General features: G+C 47.9%; 34 non-coding genes across 34 annotated transcripts; all 34 read left to right on the top strand.

The window, feature by feature from the left end:
• Nucleotides 1–307: 307 nt before the first annotated feature.
• Trnak-cuu lies at nucleotides 308–380 on the top strand. The gene has a single exon. It is a non-coding gene; the product is annotated as a tRNA-Lys (tRNA).
• A 337-nt stretch (nucleotides 381–717) lies between these two features.
• On the top strand, nucleotides 718–789 carry Trnat-agu. Its single transcript has one exon. It is a non-coding gene; the product is annotated as a tRNA-Thr (tRNA).
• Nucleotides 790–1292: 503 nt separating this feature from the next.
• On the top strand, nucleotides 1293–1365 carry Trnar-ucg. Its single transcript has one exon. It is a non-coding gene; the product is annotated as a tRNA-Arg (tRNA).
• Nucleotides 1366–1817: 452 nt separating this feature from the next.
• Trnak-cuu lies at nucleotides 1818–1890 on the top strand. The gene has a single exon. It is a non-coding gene; the product is annotated as a tRNA-Lys (tRNA).
• Nucleotides 1891–2227: 337 nt separating this feature from the next.
• On the top strand, nucleotides 2228–2299 carry Trnat-agu. Its single transcript has one exon. It is a non-coding gene; the product is annotated as a tRNA-Thr (tRNA).
• A 500-nt stretch (nucleotides 2300–2799) lies between these two features.
• On the top strand, nucleotides 2800–2872 carry Trnar-ucg. Its single transcript has one exon. It is a non-coding gene; the product is annotated as a tRNA-Arg (tRNA).
• Nucleotides 2873–3324: 452 nt separating this feature from the next.
• Trnak-cuu lies at nucleotides 3325–3397 on the top strand. Its single transcript has one exon. It is a non-coding gene; the product is annotated as a tRNA-Lys (tRNA).
• Nucleotides 3398–3734: 337 nt separating this feature from the next.
• On the top strand, nucleotides 3735–3806 carry Trnat-agu. The gene has a single exon. It is a non-coding gene; the product is annotated as a tRNA-Thr (tRNA).
• A 506-nt stretch (nucleotides 3807–4312) lies between these two features.
• Nucleotides 4313–4385, top strand: Trnar-ucg. The gene has a single exon. It is a non-coding gene; the product is annotated as a tRNA-Arg (tRNA).
• A 452-nt stretch (nucleotides 4386–4837) lies between these two features.
• Nucleotides 4838–4910, top strand: Trnak-cuu. The gene has a single exon. It is a non-coding gene; the product is annotated as a tRNA-Lys (tRNA).
• Nucleotides 4911–5247: 337 nt separating this feature from the next.
• Trnat-agu lies at nucleotides 5248–5319 on the top strand. The gene has a single exon. It is a non-coding gene; the product is annotated as a tRNA-Thr (tRNA).
• Nucleotides 5320–5819: 500 nt separating this feature from the next.
• Trnar-ucg lies at nucleotides 5820–5892 on the top strand. Its single transcript has one exon. It is a non-coding gene; the product is annotated as a tRNA-Arg (tRNA).
• Nucleotides 5893–6344: 452 nt separating this feature from the next.
• Trnak-cuu lies at nucleotides 6345–6417 on the top strand. The gene has a single exon. It is a non-coding gene; the product is annotated as a tRNA-Lys (tRNA).
• A 337-nt stretch (nucleotides 6418–6754) lies between these two features.
• Trnat-agu lies at nucleotides 6755–6826 on the top strand. Its single transcript has one exon. It is a non-coding gene; the product is annotated as a tRNA-Thr (tRNA).
• A 503-nt stretch (nucleotides 6827–7329) lies between these two features.
• On the top strand, nucleotides 7330–7402 carry Trnar-ucg. Its single transcript has one exon. It is a non-coding gene; the product is annotated as a tRNA-Arg (tRNA).
• A 452-nt stretch (nucleotides 7403–7854) lies between these two features.
• On the top strand, nucleotides 7855–7927 carry Trnak-cuu. The gene has a single exon. It is a non-coding gene; the product is annotated as a tRNA-Lys (tRNA).
• A 337-nt stretch (nucleotides 7928–8264) lies between these two features.
• Trnat-agu lies at nucleotides 8265–8336 on the top strand. The gene has a single exon. It is a non-coding gene; the product is annotated as a tRNA-Thr (tRNA).
• Nucleotides 8337–8836: 500 nt separating this feature from the next.
• On the top strand, nucleotides 8837–8909 carry Trnar-ucg. The gene has a single exon. It is a non-coding gene; the product is annotated as a tRNA-Arg (tRNA).
• Nucleotides 8910–9361: 452 nt separating this feature from the next.
• On the top strand, nucleotides 9362–9434 carry Trnak-cuu. The gene has a single exon. It is a non-coding gene; the product is annotated as a tRNA-Lys (tRNA).
• A 337-nt stretch (nucleotides 9435–9771) lies between these two features.
• Nucleotides 9772–9843, top strand: Trnat-agu. Its single transcript has one exon. It is a non-coding gene; the product is annotated as a tRNA-Thr (tRNA).
• A 503-nt stretch (nucleotides 9844–10346) lies between these two features.
• Trnar-ucg lies at nucleotides 10347–10419 on the top strand. Its single transcript has one exon. It is a non-coding gene; the product is annotated as a tRNA-Arg (tRNA).
• A 452-nt stretch (nucleotides 10420–10871) lies between these two features.
• Nucleotides 10872–10944, top strand: Trnak-cuu. The gene has a single exon. It is a non-coding gene; the product is annotated as a tRNA-Lys (tRNA).
• Nucleotides 10945–11249: 305 nt separating this feature from the next.
• On the top strand, nucleotides 11250–11321 carry Trnat-agu. The gene has a single exon. It is a non-coding gene; the product is annotated as a tRNA-Thr (tRNA).
• Nucleotides 11322–11827: 506 nt separating this feature from the next.
• On the top strand, nucleotides 11828–11900 carry Trnar-ucg. The gene has a single exon. It is a non-coding gene; the product is annotated as a tRNA-Arg (tRNA).
• Nucleotides 11901–12352: 452 nt separating this feature from the next.
• Trnak-cuu lies at nucleotides 12353–12425 on the top strand. Its single transcript has one exon. It is a non-coding gene; the product is annotated as a tRNA-Lys (tRNA).
• Nucleotides 12426–12762: 337 nt separating this feature from the next.
• Trnat-agu lies at nucleotides 12763–12834 on the top strand. The gene has a single exon. It is a non-coding gene; the product is annotated as a tRNA-Thr (tRNA).
• A 500-nt stretch (nucleotides 12835–13334) lies between these two features.
• On the top strand, nucleotides 13335–13407 carry Trnar-ucg. Its single transcript has one exon. It is a non-coding gene; the product is annotated as a tRNA-Arg (tRNA).
• A 451-nt stretch (nucleotides 13408–13858) lies between these two features.
• Trnak-cuu lies at nucleotides 13859–13931 on the top strand. The gene has a single exon. It is a non-coding gene; the product is annotated as a tRNA-Lys (tRNA).
• A 337-nt stretch (nucleotides 13932–14268) lies between these two features.
• Trnat-agu lies at nucleotides 14269–14340 on the top strand. Its single transcript has one exon. It is a non-coding gene; the product is annotated as a tRNA-Thr (tRNA).
• Nucleotides 14341–16175: 1835 nt separating this feature from the next.
• On the top strand, nucleotides 16176–16248 carry Trnar-ucg. The gene has a single exon. It is a non-coding gene; the product is annotated as a tRNA-Arg (tRNA).
• Nucleotides 16249–16699: 451 nt separating this feature from the next.
• On the top strand, nucleotides 16700–16772 carry Trnak-cuu. The gene has a single exon. It is a non-coding gene; the product is annotated as a tRNA-Lys (tRNA).
• A 337-nt stretch (nucleotides 16773–17109) lies between these two features.
• Trnat-agu lies at nucleotides 17110–17181 on the top strand. Its single transcript has one exon. It is a non-coding gene; the product is annotated as a tRNA-Thr (tRNA).
• Nucleotides 17182–17681: 500 nt separating this feature from the next.
• Trnar-ucg lies at nucleotides 17682–17754 on the top strand. The gene has a single exon. It is a non-coding gene; the product is annotated as a tRNA-Arg (tRNA).
• Nucleotides 17755–18206: 452 nt separating this feature from the next.
• Nucleotides 18207–18279, top strand: Trnak-cuu. The gene has a single exon. It is a non-coding gene; the product is annotated as a tRNA-Lys (tRNA).
• Nucleotides 18280–18341: the final 62 nt, after the last annotated feature.

Below are 18341 nucleotides of genomic sequence, written 5' to 3'. Positions count from 1 at the left end.
CGAAATGGTCGGCTGAGTGCCGTCACCGCGAGTTTTGGCTGGCATTTGCGCATCTAAGACAGCGTCGGAAAGTAACCCGTTCGGCTTCTGAGTCAAATCAAATATGTGTGTTAATTTTGACACCACTAGCGCTGCAGGTTTTCATGCAATTCCTGTACCTCTCAGAAATGATTATGAAATAAAACTGAAGTACGTGACGTGTGTGACGCTAGGAAAACATTAGGCAGCATGGAGAGATTCTGTATGGGACCACCCCACCGAAACGAGAACTGTGTGTCGTGCGACCCGACACGTAGTCACCGACGCAGCCCGGCTAGCTCAGTCGGTAGAGCATGAGACTCTTAATCTCAGGGTCGTGGGTTCGAGCCCCACGCTGGGCGGAACGTAATTTTGTTCCGCTGCAGATGTAAATTACCGTTTCTCTGATCAATGTGACGTAATGGAAATAGCAACTTAAAACTTTGCCTACGTCTCCATCAGTCGCAAGGAAGTGTATCTGAAGGTGAAGGTGATTTCGTAGACATGTGTCAAAGACATGTTCTGAAATGTAAGTGGTGTTGGTTGGAGAGCACATCGGTTACGTGTGAGATGTGTAGCCAAGCAGTAATGGTGCGCCATAGCTGCAAATATTAGTCGGTAATATGAAGTGTTGTCAGCTTAAGCCTGATGATCCAGACGAGCGTAAGCACGAAGTACGCAAAACTACCGCTAGGCCGCGCCTCTTTAGCTCAGTGGCAGAGCACTGGTCTAGTAAACCAGGGGTCGTGAGTTCGATCCTCACAGGAGGCAAACGAATTTTCGAAATCAGTTGCGCGTCGTGGCCGTATAGCAAGCAGTGTCTGGAACGACGAACAATTAGCAACAGGTGTTTTATTTAGAATTACTCTCAGATGTGATTGAGGCGAATGTCGCAGATAAAGCATTTTCCAAAGCGGTACAGCGTAGGGTGGGAGGCGGCAGTCTGAATTATATTTTTTACATGTGTTTTTCAAATATCACAGAGCCTCTCGCGAGCGTCGTCGTCGTCGTCGTCGTCGACGCCGCCGCTTCTGCAGAAGTAGCAAATCGCCATCGTAGCAAATGCGGCGAGGGACGCCCTGCCTTCGATTTCGAATGCACAAAGTGTGTGGTCTTGATTCCCAATCTCTACTTGGTCGGTCTCGTAAAGGCTTGCATGTAACGAATGGGTGGGAAGCAGCAAGAGGCAGCGGCTGTGTAGAACGAAAACACAATTCCTCAGCGGTATGAGCGTTTCGAGATGACACGAATGTAAGGAATACTTGGCGGCCAGTGACCGTGTGGCCTAATGGATAAGGCGTCGGACTTCGGATCCGAAGATTGCAGGTTCGAATCCTGTCACGGTCGTGTTTTTCCAATTCTGCAAAAGAAACACACCGTTTTAGTGTAGCTATTGAGCAGTACGAAATCGTCTGAATGTTGCTGTTGTCCATTTCCTGCTTGGAGATGCACTTGAGCTTGATACACACACAGCCAGAACGGTGTTATCTAGCGAAATGGTCGGCTGAGTGCCGTCACCGCGAGTTTTGGCTGGCATTTGCGCATCTAAGACAGCGTCGGAAAGTAACCCGTTCGGCTTCTGAGTCAAATCAAATATGTGTGTTAATTTTGACACCACTAGCGCTGCAGGTTTTCATGCAATTCCTGTACCTCTCAGAAATGATTATGAAATAAAACTGAAGTACGTGACGTGTGTGACGCTAGGAAAACATTAGGCAGCATGGAGAGATTCTGTATGGGACCACCCCACCGAAACGAGAACTGTGTGTCGTGCGACCCGACACGTAGTCACCGACGCAGCCCGGCTAGCTCAGTCGGTAGAGCATGAGACTCTTAATCTCAGGGTCGTGGGTTCGAGCCCCACGCTGGGCGGAACGTAATTTTGTTCCGCTGCAGATGTAAATTACCGTTTCTCTGATCAATGTGACGTAATGGAAATAGCAACTTAAAACTTTGCCTACGTCTCCATCAGTCGCAAGGAAGTGTATCTGAAGGTGAAGGTGATTTCGTAGACATGTGTCAAAGACATGTTCTGAAATGTAAGTGGTGTTGGTTGGAGAGCACATCGGTTACGTGTGAGATGTGTAGCCAAGCAGTAATGGTGCGCCATAGCTGCAAATATTAGTCGGTAATATGAAGTGTTGTCAGCTTAAGCCTGATGATCCAGACGAGCGTAAGCACGAAGTACGCAAAACTACCGCTAGGCCGCGCCTCTTTAGCTCAGTGGCAGAGCACTGGTCTAGTAAACCAGGGGTCGTGAGTTCGATCCTCACAGGAGGCAAACGAATTTTCGAAATCAGTTGCGCGTCGTGGCCGTATAGCAAGCAGTGTCTGGAACGACGAACAATTAGCAACAGGTGTTTTATTTAGAATTACTCTCAGATGTGATTGAGGCGAATGTCGCAGATAAAGCATTTTCCAAAGCGGTACAGCGTAGGGTGGGAGGCGGCAGTCTGAATTATATTTTTTACATGTGTTTTTCAAATATCACAGAGCCTCTCGCGAGCGTCGTCGTCGTCGTCGTCGACGCCGCCGCTTCTGCAGAAGTAGCAAATCGCCATCGTAGCAAATGCGGCGAGGGACGCCCTGCCTTCGATTTCGAATGCACAAAGTGTGTGGTCTTGATTCCCAATCTCTACTTGGTCGGTCTCGTAAAGGCTTGCATGTAACGAATGGGTGGGAAGCAGCAAGAGGCAGCGGCTGTGTAGAACGAAAACACAATTCCTCAGCGGTATGAGCGTTTCGAGATGACACGAATGTAAGGAATACTTGGCGGCCAGTGACCGTGTGGCCTAATGGATAAGGCGTCGGACTTCGGATCCGAAGATTGCAGGTTCGAATCCTGTCACGGTCGTGTTTTTCCAATTCTGCAAAAGAAACACACCGTTTTAGTGTAGCTATTGAGCAGTACGAAATCGTCTGAATGTTGCTGTTGTCCATTTCCTGCTTGGAGATGCACTTGAGCTTGATACACACACAGCCAGAACGGTGTTATCTAGCGAAATGGTCGGCTGAGTGCCGTCACCGCGAGTTTTGGCTGGCATTTGCGCATCTAAGACAGCGTCGGAAAGTAACCCGTTCGGCTTCTGAGTCAAATCAAATATGTGTGTTAATTTTGACACCACTAGCGCTGCAGGTTTTCATGCAATTCCTGTACCTCTCAGAAATGATTATGAAATAAAACTGAAGTACGTGACGTGTGTGACGCTAGGAAAACATTAGGCAGCATGGAGAGATTCTGTATGGGACCACCCCACCGAAACGAGAACTGTGTGTCGTGCGACCCGACACGTAGTCACCGACGCAGCCCGGCTAGCTCAGTCGGTAGAGCATGAGACTCTTAATCTCAGGGTCGTGGGTTCGAGCCCCACACTGGGCGGAACGTAATTTTGTTCCGCTGCAGATGTAAATTACCGTTTCTCTGATCAATGTGACGTAATGGAAATAGCAACTTAAAACTTTGCCTACGTCTCCATCAGTCGCAAGGAAGTGTATCTGAAGGTGAAGGTGATTTCGTAGACATGTGTCAAAGACATGTTCTGAAATGTAAGTGGTGTTGGTTGGAGAGCACATCGGTTACGCGTGAGATGTGTAGCCAAGCAGTAATGGTGCGCCATAGCTGCAAATATTAGTCGGTAATATGAAGTGTTGTCAGCTTAAGCCTGATGATCCAGACGAGCGTAAGCACGAAGTACGCAAAACTACCGCTAGGCCGCGCCTCTTTAGCTCAGTGGCAGAGCACTGGTCTAGTAAACCAGGGGTCGTGAGTTCGATCCTCACAGGAGGCAAACGAATTTTCGAAATCAGTTGCGCGTCGTGGCCGTATAGCAAGCAGTGTCTGGAACGACGAACAATTAGCAACAGGTGTTTTATTTAGAATTACTCTCAGATGTGATTGAGGCGAATGTCGCAGATAAAGCATTTTCCAAAGCGGTACAGCGTAGGGTGGGAGGCGGCAGTCTGAATTATATTTTTTACATGTGTTTTTCAAATATCACAGAGCCTCTCGCGAGCGTCGTCGTCGTCGTCGTCGTCGTCGACGCCGCCGCTTCTGCAGAAGTAGCAAATCGCCATCGTAGCAAATGCGGCGAGGGACGCCCTGCCTTCGATTTCGAATGCACAAAGTGTGTGGTCTTGATTCCCAATCTCTACTTGGTCGGTCTCGTAAAGGCTTGCATGTAACGAATGGGTGGGAAGCAGCAAGAGGCAGCGGCTGTGTAGAACGAAAACACAATTCCTCAGCGGTATGAGCGTTTCGAGATGACACGAATGTAAGGAATACTTGGCGGCCAGTGACCGTGTGGCCTAATGGATAAGGCGTCGGACTTCGGATCCGAAGATTGCAGGTTCGAATCCTGTCACGGTCGTGTTTTTCCAATTCTGCAAAAGAAACACACCGTTTTAGTGTAGCTATTGAGCAGTACGAAATCGTCTGAATGTTGCTGTTGTCCATTTCCTGCTTGGAGATGCACTTGAGCTTGATACACACACAGCCAGAACGGTGTTATCTAGCGAAATGGTCGGCTGAGTGCCGTCACCGCGAGTTTTGGCTGGCATTTGCGCATCTAAGACAGCGTCGGAAAGTAACCCGTTCGGCTTCTGAGTCAAATCAAATATGTGTGTTAATTTTGACACCACTAGCGCTGCAGGTTTTCATGCAATTCCTGTACCTCTCAGAAATGATTATGAAATAAAACTGAAGTACGTGACGTGTGTGACGCTAGGAAAACATTAGGCAGCATGGAGAGATTCTGTATGGGACCACCCCACCGAAACGAGAACTGTGTGTCGTGCGACCCGACACGTAGTCACCGACGCAGCCCGGCTAGCTCAGTCGGTAGAGCATGAGACTCTTAATCTCAGGGTCGTGGGTTCGAGCCCCACGCTGGGCGGAACGTAATTTTGTTCCGCTGCAGATGTAAATTACCGTTTCTCTGATCAATGTGACGTAATGGAAATAGCAACTTAAAACTTTGCCTACGTCTCCATCAGTCGCAAGGAAGTGTATCTGAAGGTGAAGGTGATTTCGTAGACATGTGTCAAAGACATGTTCTGAAATGTAAGTGGTGTTGGTTGGAGAGCACATCGGTTACGTGTGAGATGTGTAGCCAAGCAGTAATGGTGCGCCATAGCTGCAAATATTAGTCGGTAATATGAAGTGTTGTCAGCTTAAGCCTGATGATCCAGACGAGCGTAAGCACGAAGTACGCAAAACTACCGCTAGGCCGCGCCTCTTTAGCTCAGTGGCAGAGCACTGGTCTAGTAAACCAGGGGTCGTGAGTTCGATCCTCACAGGAGGCAAACGAATTTTCGAAATCAGTTGCGCGTCGTGGCCGTATAGCAAGCAGTGTCTGGAACGACGAACAATTAGCAACAGGTGTTTTATTTAGAATTACTCTCAGATGTGATTGAGGCGAATGTCGCAGATAAAGCATTTTCCAAAGCGGTACAGCGTAGGGTGGGAGGCGGCAGTCTGAATTATATTTTTTACATGTGTTTTTCAAATATCACAGAGCCTCTCGCGAGCGTCGTCGTCGTCGTCGTCGACGCCGCCGCTTCTGCAGAAGTAGCAAATCGCCATCGTAGCAAATGCGGCGAGGGACGCCCTGCCTTCGATTTCGAATGCACAAAGTGTGTGGTCTTGATTCCCAATCTCTACTTGGTCGGTCTCGTAAAGGCTTGCATGTAACGAATGGGTGGGAAGCAGCAAGAGGCAGCGGCTGTGTAGAACGAAAACACAATTCCTCAGCGGTATGAGCGTTTCGAGATGACACGAATGTAAGGAATACTTGGCGGCCAGTGACCGTGTGGCCTAATGGATAAGGCGTCGGACTTCGGATCCGAAGATTGCAGGTTCGAATCCTGTCACGGTCGTGTTTTTCCAATTCTGCAAAAGAAACACACCGTTTTAGTGTAGCTATTGAGCAGTACGAAATCGTCTGAATGTTGCTGTTGTCCATTTCCTGCTTGGAGATGCACTTGAGCTTGATACACACACAGCCAGAACGGTGTTATCTAGCGAAATGGTCGGCTGAGTGCCGTCACCGCGAGTTTTGGCTGGCATTTGCGCATCTAAGACAGCGTCGGAAAGTAACCCGTTCGGCTTCTGAGTCAAATCAAATATGTGTGTTAATTTTGACACCACTAGCGCTGCAGGTTTTCATGCAATTCCTGTACCTCTCAGAAATGATTATGAAATAAAACTGAAGTACGTGACGTGTGTGACGCTAGGAAAACATTAGGCAGCATGGAGAGATTCTGTATGGGACCACCCCACCGAAACGAGAACTGTGTGTCGTGCGACCCGACACGTAGTCACCGACGCAGCCCGGCTAGCTCAGTCGGTAGAGCATGAGACTCTTAATCTCAGGGTCGTGGGTTCGAGCCCCACGCTGGGCGGAACGTAATTTTGTTCCGCTGCAGATGTAAATTACCGTTTCTCTGATCAATGTGACGTAATGGAAATAGCAACTTAAAACTTTGCCTACGTCTCCATCAGTCGCAAGGAAGTGTATCTGAAGGTGAAGGTGATTTCGTAGACATGTGTCAAAGACATGTTCTGAAATGTAAGTGGTGTTGGTTGGAGAGCACATCGGTTACGTGTGAGATGTGTAGCCAAGCAGTAATGGTGCGCCATAGCTGCAAATATTAGTCGGTAATATGAAGTGTTGTCAGCTTAAGCCTGATGATCCAGACGAGCGTAAGCACGAAGTACGCAAAACTACCGCTAGGCCGCGCCTCTTTAGCTCAGTGGCAGAGCACTGGTCTAGTAAACCAGGGGTCGTGAGTTCGATCCTCACAGGAGGCAAACGAATTTTCGAAATCAGTTGCGCGTCGTGGCCGTATAGCAAGCAGTGTCTGGAACGACGAACAATTAGCAACAGGTGTTTTATTTAGAATTACTCTCAGATGTGATTGAGGCGAATGTCGCAGATAAAGCATTTTCCAAAGCGGTACAGCGTAGGGTGGGAGGCGGCAGTCTGAATTATATTTTTTACATGTGTTTTTCAAATATCACAGAGCCTCTCGCGAGCGTCGTCGTCGTCGTCGTCGTCGACGCCGCCGCTTCTGCAGAAGTAGCAAATCGCCATCGTAGCAAATGCGGCGAGGGACGCCCTGCCTTCGATTTCGAATGCACAAAGTGTGTGGTCTTGATTCCCAATCTCTACTTGGTCGGTCTCGTAAAGGCTTGCATGTAACGAATGGGTGGGAAGCAGCAAGAGGCAGCGGCTGTGTAGAACGAAAACACAATTCCTCAGCGGTATGAGCGTTTCGAGATGACACGAATGTAAGGAATACTTGGCGGCCAGTGACCGTGTGGCCTAATGGATAAGGCGTCGGACTTCGGATCCGAAGATTGCAGGTTCGAATCCTGTCACGGTCGTGTTTTTCCAATTCTGCAAAAGAAACACACCGTTTTAGTGTAGCTATTGAGCAGTACGAAATCGTCTGAATGTTGCTGTTGTCCATTTCCTGCTTGGAGATGCACTTGAGCTTGATACACACACAGCCAGAACGGTGTTATCTAGCGAAATGGTCGGCTGAGTGCCGTCACCGCGAGTTTTGGCTGGCATTTGCGCATCTAAGACAGCGTCGGAAAGTAACCCGTTCGGCTTCTGAGTCAAATCAAATATGTGTGTTAATTTTGACACCACTAGCGCTGCAGGTTTTCATGCAATTCCTGTACCTCTCAGAAATGATTATGAAATAAAACTGAAGTACGTGACGTGTGTGACGCTAGGAAAACATTAGGCAGCATGGAGAGATTCTGTATGGGACCACCCCACCGAAACGAGAACTGTGTGTCGTGCGACCCGACACGTAGTCACCGACGCAGCCCGGCTAGCTCAGTCGGTAGAGCATGAGACTCTTAATCTCAGGGTCGTGGGTTCGAGCCCCACGCTGGGCGGAACGTAATTTTGTTCCGCTGCAGATGTAAATTACCGTTTCTCTGATCAATGTGACGTAATGGAAATAGCAACTTAAAACTTTGCCTACGTCTCCATCAGTCGCAAGGAAGTGTATCTGAAGGTGAAGGTGATTTCGTAGACATGTGTCAAAGACATGTTCTGAAATGTAAGTGGTGTTGGTTGGAGAGCACATCGGTTACGTGTGAGATGTGTAGCCAAGCAGTAATGGTGCGCCATAGCTGCAAATATTAGTCGGTAATATGAAGTGTTGTCAGCTTAAGCCTGATGATCCAGACGAGCGTAAGCACGAAGTACGCAAAACTACCGCTAGGCCGCGCCTCTTTAGCTCAGTGGCAGAGCACTGGTCTAGTAAACCAGGGGTCGTGAGTTCGATCCTCACAGGAGGCAAACGAATTTTCGAAATCAGTTGCGCGTCGTGGCCGTATAGCAAGCAGTGTCTGGAACGACGAACAATTAGCAACAGGTGTTTTATTTAGAATTACTCTCAGATGTGATTGAGGCGAATGTCGCAGATAAAGCATTTTCCAAAGCGGTACAGCGTAGGGTGGGAGGCGGCAGTCTGAATTATATTTTTTACATGTGTTTTTCAAATATCACAGAGCCTCTCGCGAGCGTCGTCGTCGTCGTCGTCGACGCCGCCGCTTCTGCAGAAGTAGCAAATCGCCATCGTAGCAAATGCGGCGAGGGACGCCCTGCCTTCGATTTCGAATGCACAAAGTGTGTGGTCTTGATTCCCAATCTCTACTTGGTCGGTCTCGTAAAGGCTTGCATGTAACGAATGGGTGGGAAGCAGCAAGAGGCAGCGGCTGTGTAGAACGAAAACACAATTCCTCAGCGGTATGAGCGTTTCGAGATGACACGAATGTAAGGAATACTTGGCGGCCAGTGACCGTGTGGCCTAATGGATAAGGCGTCGGACTTCGGATCCGAAGATTGCAGGTTCGAATCCTGTCACGGTCGTGTTTTTCCAATTCTGCAAAAGAAACACACCGTTTTAGTGTAGCTATTGAGCAGTACGAAATCGTCTGAATGTTGCTGTTGTCCATTTCCTGCTTGGAGATGCACTTGAGCTTGATACACACACAGCCAGAACGGTGTTATCTAGCGAAATGGTCGGCTGAGTGCCGTCACCGCGAGTTTTGGCTGGCATTTGCGCATCTAAGACAGCGTCGGAAAGTAACCCGTTCGGCTTCTGAGTCAAATCAAATATGTGTGTTAATTTTGACACCACTAGCGCTGCAGGTTTTCATGCAATTCCTGTACCTCTCAGAAATGATTATGAAATAAAACTGAAGTACGTGACGTGTGTGACGCTAGGAAAACATTAGGCAGCATGGAGAGATTCTGTATGGGACCACCCCACCGAAACGAGAACTGTGTGTCGTGCGACCCGACACGTAGTCACCGACGCAGCCCGGCTAGCTCAGTCGGTAGAGCATGAGACTCTTAATCTCAGGGTCGTGGGTTCGAGCCCCACGCTGGGCGGAACGTAATTTTGTTCCGCTGCAGATGTAAATTACCGTTTCTCTGATCAATGTGACGTAATGGAAATAGCAACTTAAAACTTTGCCTACGTCTCCATCAGTCGCAAGGAAGTGTATCTGAAGGTGAAGGTGATTTCGTAGACATGTGTCAAAGACATGTTCTGAAATGTAAGTGGTGTTGGTTGGAGAGCACATCGGTTACGTGTGAGATGTGTAGCCAAGCAGTAATGGTGCGCCATAGCTGCAAATATTAGTCGGTAATATGAAGTGTTGTCAGCTTAAGCCTGATGATCCAGACGAGCGTAAGCACGAAGTACGCAAAACTACCGCTAGGCCGCGCCTCTTTAGCTCAGTGGCAGAGCACTGGTCTAGTAAACCAGGGGTCGTGAGTTCGATCCTCACAGGAGGCAAACGAATTTTCGAAATCAGTTGCGCGTCGTGGCCGTATAGCAAGCAGTGTCTGGAACGACGAACAATTAGCAACAGGTGTTTTATTTAGAATTACTCTCAGATGTGATTGAGGCGAATGTCGCAGATAAAGCATTTTCCAAAGCGGTACAGCGTAGGGTGGGAGGCGGCAGTCTGAATTATATTTTTTACATGTGTTTTTCAAATATCACAGAGCCTCTCGCGAGCGTCGTCGTCGTCGTCGTCGTCGACGCCGCCGCTTCTGCAGAAGTAGCAAATCGCCATCGTAGCAAATGCGGCGAGGGACGCCCTGCCTTCGATTTCGAATGCACAAAGTGTGTGGTCTTGATTCCCAATCTCTACTTGGTCGGTCTCGTAAAGGCTTGCATGTAACGAATGGGTGGGAAGCAGCAAGAGGCAGCGGCTGTGTAGAACGAAAACACAATTCCTCAGCGGTATGAGCGTTTCGAGATGACACGAATGTAAGGAATACTTGGCGGCCAGTGACCGTGTGGCCTAATGGATAAGGCGTCGGACTTCGGATCCGAAGATTGCAGGTTCGAATCCTGTCACGGTCGTGTTTTTCCAATTCTGCAAAAGAAACACACCGTTTTAGTGTAGCTATTGAGCAGTACGAAATCGTCTGAATGTTGCTGTTGTCCATTTCCTGCTTGGAGATGCACTTGAGCTTGATACACACACAGCCAGAACGGTGTTATCTAGCGAAATGGTCGGCTGAGTGCCGTCACCGCGAGTTTTGGCTGGCATTTGCGCATCTAAGACAGCGTCGGAAAGTAACCCGTTCGGCTTCTGAGTCAAATCAAATATGTGTGTTAATTTTGACACCACTAGCGCTGCAGGTTTTCATGCAATTCCTGTACCTCTCAGAAATGATTATGAAATAAAACTGAAGTACGTGACGTGTGTGACGCTAGGAAAACATTAGGCAGCATGGAGAGATTCTGTATGGGACCACCCCACCGAAACGAGAACTGTGTGTCGTGCGACCCGACACGTAGTCACCGACGCAGCCCGGCTAGCTCAGTCGGTAGAGCATGAGACTCTTAATCTCAGGGTCGTGGGTTCGAGCCCCACGCTGGGCGGAACGTTTCTCTGATCAATGTGACGTAATGGAAATAGCAACTTAAAACTTTGCCTACGTCTCCATCAGTCGCAAGGAAGTGTATCTGAAGGTGAAGGTGATTTCGTAGACATGTGTCAAAGACATGTTCTGAAATGTAAGTGGTGTTGGTTGGAGAGCACATCGGTTACGTGTGAGATGTGTAGCCAAGCAGTAATGGTGCGCCATAGCTGCAAATATTAGTCGGTAATATGAAGTGTTGTCAGCTTAAGCCTGATGATCCAGACGAGCGTAAGCACGAAGTACGCAAAACTACCACTAGGCCGCGCCTCTTTAGCTCAGTGGCAGAGCACTGGTCTAGTAAACCAGGGGTCGTGAGTTCGATCCTCACAGGAGGCAAACGAATTTTCGAAATCAGTTGCGCGTCGTGGCCGTATAGCAAGCAGTGTCTGGAACGACGAACAATTAGCAACAGGTGTTTTATTTAGAATTACTCTCAGATGTGATTGAGGCGAATGTCGCAGATAAAGCATTTTCCAAAGCGGTACAGCGTAGGGTGGGAGGCGGCAGTCTGAATTATATTTTTTACATGTGTTTTTCAAATATCACAGAGCCTCTCGCGAGCGTCGTCGTCGTCGTCGTCGTCGTCGACGCCGCCGCTTCTGCAGAAGTAGCAAATCGCCATCGTAGCAAATGCGGCGAGGGACGCCCTGCCTTCGATTTCGAATGCACAAAGTGTGTGGTCTTGATTCCCAATCTCTACTTGGTCGGTCTCGTAAAGGCTTGCATGTAACGAATGGGTGGGAAGCAGCAAGAGGCAGCGGCTGTGTAGAACGAAAACACAATTCCTCAGCGGTATGAGCGTTTCGAGATGACACGAATGTAAGGAATACTTGGCGGCCAGTGACCGTGTGGCCTAATGGATAAGGCGTCGGACTTCGGATCCGAAGATTGCAGGTTCGAATCCTGTCACGGTCGTGTTTTTCCAATTCTGCAAAAGAAACACACCGTTTTAGTGTAGCTATTGAGCAGTACGAAATCGTCTGAATGTTGCTGTTGTCCATTTCCTGCTTGGAGATGCACTTGAGCTTGATACACACACAGCCAGAACGGTGTTATCTAGCGAAATGGTCGGCTGAGTGCCGTCACCGCGAGTTTTGGCTGGCATTTGCGCATCTAAGACAGCGTCGGAAAGTAACCCGTTCGGCTTCTGAGTCAAATCAAATATGTGTGTTAATTTTGACACCACTAGCGCTGCAGGTTTTCATGCAATTCCTGTACCTCTCAGAAATGATTATGAAATAAAACTGAAGTACGTGACGTGTGTGACGCTAGGAAAACATTAGGCAGCATGGAGAGATTCTGTATGGGACCACCCCACCGAAACGAGAACTGTGTGTCGTGCGACCCGACACGTAGTCACCGACGCAGCCCGGCTAGCTCAGTCGGTAGAGCATGAGACTCTTAATCTCAGGGTCGTGGGTTCGAGCCCCACGCTGGGCGGAACGTAATTTTGTTCCGCTGCAGATGTAAATTACCGTTTCTCTGATCAATGTGACGTAATGGAAATAGCAACTTAAAACTTTGCCTACGTCTCCATCAGTCGCAAGGAAGTGTATCTGAAGGTGAAGGTGATTTCGTAGACATGTGTCAAAGACATGTTCTGAAATGTAAGTGGTGTTGGTTGGAGAGCACATCGGTTACGTGTGAGATGTGTAGCCAAGCAGTAATGGTGCGCCATAGCTGCAAATATTAGTCGGTAATATGAAGTGTTGTCAGCTTAAGCCTGATGATCCAGACGAGCGTAAGCACGAAGTACGCAAAACTACCACTAGGCCGCGCCTCTTTAGCTCAGTGGCAGAGCACTGGTCTAGTAAACCAGGGGTCGTGAGTTCGATCCTCACAGGAGGCAAACGAATTTTCGAAATCAGTTGCGCGTCGTGGCCGTATAGCAAGCAGTGTCTGGAACGACGAACAATTAGCAACAGGTGTTTTATTTAGAATTACTCTCAGATGTGATTGAGGCGAATGTCGCAGATAAAGCATTTTCCAAAGCGGTACAGCGTAGGGTGGGAGGCGGCAGTCTGAATTATATTTTTTACATGTGTTTTTCAAATATCACAGAGCCTCTCGCGAGCGTCGTCGTCGTCGTCGTCGACGCCGCCGCTTCTGCAGAAGTAGCAAATCGCCATCGTAGCAAATGCGGCGAGGGACGCCCTGCCTTCGATTTCGAATGCACAAAGTGTGTGGTCTTGATTCCCAATCTCTACTTGGTCGGTCTCGTAAAGGCTTGCATGTAACGAATGGGTGGGAAGCAGCAAGAGGCAGCGGCTGTGTAGAACGAAAACACAATTCCTCAGCGGTATGAGCGTTTCGAGATGACACGAATGTAAGGAATACTTGGCGGCCAGTGACCGTGTGGCCTAATGGATAAGGCGTCGGACTTCGGATCCGAAGATTGCAGGTTCGAATCCTGTCACGGTCGTGTTTTTCCAATTCTGCAAAAGAAACACACCGTTTTAGTGTAGCTATTGAGCAGTACGAAATCGTCTGAATGTTGCTGTTGTCCATTTCCTGCTTGGAGATGCACTTGAGCTTGATACACACACAGCCAGAACGGTGTTATCTAGCGAAATGGTCGGCTGAGTGCCGTCACCGCGAGTTTTGGCTGGCATTTGCGCATCTAAGACAGCGTCGGAAAGTAACCCGTTCGGCTTCTGAGTCAAATCAAATATGTGTGTTAATTTTGACACCACTAGCGCTGCAGGTTTTCATGCAATTCCTGTACCTCTCAGAAATGATTATGAAATAAAACTGAAGTACGTGACGTGTGTGACGCTAGAAAACATTAGGCAGCATGGAGAGATTCTGTATGGGACCACCCCACCGAAACGAGAACTGTGTGTCGTGCGACCCGACACGTAGTCACCGACGCAGCCCGGCTAGCTCAGTCGGTAGAGCATGAGACTCTTAATCTCAGGGTCGTGGGTTCGAGCCCCACGCTGGGCGGAACGTAATTTTGTTCCGCTGCAGATGTAAATTACCGTTTCTCTGATCAATGTGACGTAATGGAAATAGCAACTTAAAACTTTGCCTACGTCTCCATCAGTCGCAAGGAAGTGTATCTGAAGGTGAAGGTGATTTCGTAGACATGTGTCAAAGACATGTTCTGAAATGTAAGTGGTGTTGGTTGGAGAGCACATCGGTTACGTGTGAGATGTGTAGCCAAGCAGTAATGGTGCGCCATAGCTGCAAATATTAGTCGGTAATATGAAGTGTTGTCAGCTTAAGCCTGATGATCCAGACGAGCGTAAGCACGAAGTACGCAAAACTACCGCTAGGCCGCGCCTCTTTAGCTCAGTGGCAGAGCACTGGTCTAGTAAACCAGGGGTCGTGAGTTCGATCCTCACAGGAGGCAAACGAATTTTCGAAATCAGTTGCGCGTCGTGGCCGTATAGCAAGCAGTGTCTGGAACGACGAACAATTAGCAACAGGTGTTTTATTTAGAATTACTCTCAGATGTGATTGAGGCGAATGTCGCAGATAAAGCATTTTCCAAAGCGGTACAGCGTAGGGTGGGAGGCGGCAGTCTGACTATATTTTTTACATGTGTTTTTCAAATATCACAGAGCCTCTCGCGAGCGTCGTCGTCGTCGTCGTCGTCGACGCCGCCGCTTCTGCAGAAGTAGCAAATCGCCATCGTAGCAAATGCGGCGAGGGACGCCCTGCCTTCGATTTCGAATGCACAAAGTGTGTGGTCTTGATTCCCAATCTCTACTTGGTCGGTCTCGTAAAGGCTTGCATGTAACGAATGGGTGGGAAGCAGCAAGAGGCAGCGGCTGTGTAGAACGAAAACACAATTCCTCAGCGGTATGAGCGTTTCGAGATGACGAATAAGGATAGGATAAGAAATTCTTTATTTTAATTTATGTAATAATGTGTTACATCTCCAGTAACTTGTATTTTAGCACATCTTCCTGCACCTTTAATCCAAAGACACACACTCTCCTGTTCACTTATTTTATGGTGATTCCTTGTTCTAAACCAAAATGCCTGGTTAGATGTGAAGTAGGAAATACCCAAATCCCTATTAAACACTTCTCCAACATGAAAAGTGCGGTAGGCTATGACATCTCTTGCATTAAAACCTTCCAAACCAGTCACATTCTTCACTTTATCACCATTATAACGAACAACAGCAACAGTAATCCATCCATTACCAGCTTGATGTGTGTCTAATTGGGTAAGTGTAAAATTAATAACACAACCACAAAACACAGATGGACCTTGCAAAATAACCTGTGCTCCTTTGTTAGCAACTCTGATCTCCAGATCGTCTAAGGCCTTATAAACAGTTAGACGCGAACGTCTATATCTTCTCGTGTAACGAGGCATCTCAAATAATAGTACGGTGCTGCTGCACGCGCACGCGCGCGGACGGGATTCGGCTCGGCGCAGCAACGGAGCGCAAGTCCCCTTCAAGGTCACGCAGTTGTGACGTCATGCATTACGTAAGATGCTAAAAATACTGTTCTCACTCTATGGCCTCCGGTCAATGTAGCGTACGTCTTGCGTTCAGAATCTAGCCGGTCAATGTTTTTTTTATTATTTTTTTTTTTTAAAGGAAATAAGGATAGGATAAGAAATTCTTTATTTTAATTTCTGTAATAATGTGTTACATCTCCAGTAACTTGTATTTTAGCACATCTTCCTGCACCTTTAATCCAAAGACACACACTCTCCTGTTCACTTATTTTACGGTGATTCCTTGTTCTAAACCAAAATGCCTGGTTAGATGTGAAGTAGGAAATACCCAAATCCCTATTAAACACTTCTCCAACATGAAAAGTGCGGTAGGCTATGACATCTCTTGCATTAAAACCTTCCAAACCAGTCACATTCTTCACTTTATCACCATTATAACGAACAACAGCAACAGTAATCCATCCATTACCAGCTTGATGTGTGTCTAATTGGGTAAGTGTAAAATTAATAACACAACCACAAAACACAGATGGACCTTGCAAAATAACCTGTGCTCCTTTGTTAGCAACTGGAGATCAGAGTTGCTAACAAAGGAGCACAGGTTATTTTGCAAGGTCCATCTGTGTTTTGTGGTTGTGTTATTAATTTTACACTTACCCAATTAGACACACATCAAGCTGGTAATGGATGGATTACTGTTGCTGTTGTTCGTTATAATGGTGATAAAGTGAAGAATGCCTGAGCTACGATTTCGAGATGGCGGCCAGTGACCGTGTGGCCTAATGGATAAGGCGTCGGACTTCGGATCCGAAGATTGCAGGTTCGAATCCTGTCACGGTCGTGTTTTTCCAATTCTGCAAAAGAAACACACCGTTTTAGTGTAGCTATTGAGCAGTACGAAATCGTCTGAATGTTGCTGTTGTCCATTTCCTGCTTGGAGATGCACTTGAGCTTGATACACACACAGCCAGAACGGTGTTATCTAGCGAAATGGTCGGCTGAGTGCCGTCACCGCGAGTTTTGGCTGGCATTTGCGCATCTAAGACAGCGTCGGAAAGTAACCCGTTCGGCTTCTGAGTCAAATCAAATATGTGTGTTAATTTTGACACCACTAGCGCTGCAGGTTTTCATGCAATTCCTGTACCTCTCAGAAATGATTATGAAATAAAACTGAAGTACGTGACGTGTGTGACGCTAGAAAACATTAGGCAGCATGGAGAGATTCTGTATGGGACCACCCCACCGAAACGAGAACTGTGTGTCGTGCGACCCGACACGTAGTCACCGACGCAGCCCGGCTAGCTCAGTCGGTAGAGCATGAGACTCTTAATCTCAGGGTCGTGGGTTCGAGCCCCACGCTGGGCGGAACGTAATTTTGTTCCGCTGCAGATGTAAATTACCGTTTCTCTGATCAATGTGACGTAATGGAAATAGCAACTTAAAACTTTGCCTACGTCTCCATCAGTCGCAAGGAAGTGTATCTGAAGGTGAAGGTGATTTCGTAGACATGTGTCAAAGACATGTTCTGAAATGTAAGTGGTGTTGGTTGGAGAGCACATCGGTTACGTGTGAGATGTGTAGCCAAGCAGTAATGGTGCGCCATAGCTGCAAATATTAGTCGGTAATATGAAGTGTTGTCAGCTTAAGCCTGATGATCCAGACGAGCGTAAGCACGAAGTACGCAAAACTACCGCTAGGCCGCGCCTCTTTAGCTCAGTGGCAGAGCACTGGTCTAGTAAACCAGGGGTCGTGAGTTCGATCCTCACAGGAGGCAAACGAATTTTCGAAATCAGTTGCGCGTCGTGGCCGTATAGCAAGCAGTGTCTGGAACGACGAACAATTAGCAACAGGTGTTTTATTTAGAATTACTCTCAGATGTGATTGAGGCGAATGTCGCAGATAAAGCATTTTCCAAAGCGGTACAGCGTAGGGTGGGAGGCGGCAGTCTGAATTATATTTTTTACATGTGTTTTTCAAATATCACAGAGCCTCTCGCGAGCGTCGTCGTCGTCGTCGTCGACGCCGCCGCTTCTGCAGAAGTAGCAAATCGCCATCGTAGCAAATGCGGCGAGGGACGCCCTGCCTTCGATTTCGAATGCACAAAGTGTGTGGTCTTGATTCCCAATCTCTACTTGGTCGGTCTCGTAAAGGCTTGCATGTAACGAATGGGTGGGAAGCAGCAAGAGGCAGCGGCTGTGTAGAACGAAAACACAATTCCTCAGCGGTATGAGCGTTTCGAGATGACACGAATGTAAGGAATACTTGGCGGCCAGTGACCGTGTGGCCTAATGGATAAGGCGTCGGACTTCGGATCCGAAGATTGCAGGTTCGAATCCTGTCACGGTCGTGTTTTTCCAATTCTGCAAAAGAAACACACCGTTTTAGTGTAGCTATTGAGCAGTACGAAATCGTCTGAATGTTGCTGTTGTCCATTTCCTGCTTGGAGATGCACTTGAGCTTGATACACACACAGCCAGAACGGTGTTATCTAGCGAAATGGTCGGCTGAGTGCCGTCACCGCGAGTTTTGGCTGGCATTTGCGCATCTAAGACAGCGTCGGAAAGTAACCCGTTCGGCTTCTGAGTCAAATCAAATATGTGTGTTAATTTTGACACCACTAGCGCTGCAGGTTTTCATGCAATTCCTGTACCTCTCAGAAATGATTATGAAATAAAACTGAAGTACGTGACGTGTGTGACGCTAGGAAAACATTAGGCAGCATGGAGAGATTCTGTATGGGACCACCCCACCGAAACGAGAACTGTGTGTCGTGCGACCCGACACGTAGTCACCGACGCAGCCCGGCTAGCTCAGTCGGTAGAGCATGAGACTCTTAATCTCAGGGTCGTGGGTTCGAGCCCCACGCTGGGCGGAACGTAATTTTGTTCCGCTGCAGATGTAAATTACCGTTTCTCTGATCAATGTGACGTAATG

The sequence above is a fragment of the Schistocerca americana genome, unplaced genomic scaffold (genome assembly GCF_021461395.2).
Source record: "Schistocerca americana isolate TAMUIC-IGC-003095 unplaced genomic scaffold, iqSchAmer2.1 HiC_scaffold_147, whole genome shotgun sequence".
Classification (NCBI taxonomy): domain Eukaryota; kingdom Metazoa; phylum Arthropoda; class Insecta; order Orthoptera; family Acrididae; genus Schistocerca; species Schistocerca americana.
The sequence above is the reverse complement of the archived record's forward strand: the minus strand, read 5'-3'. Positions and strand labels throughout refer to the sequence as shown.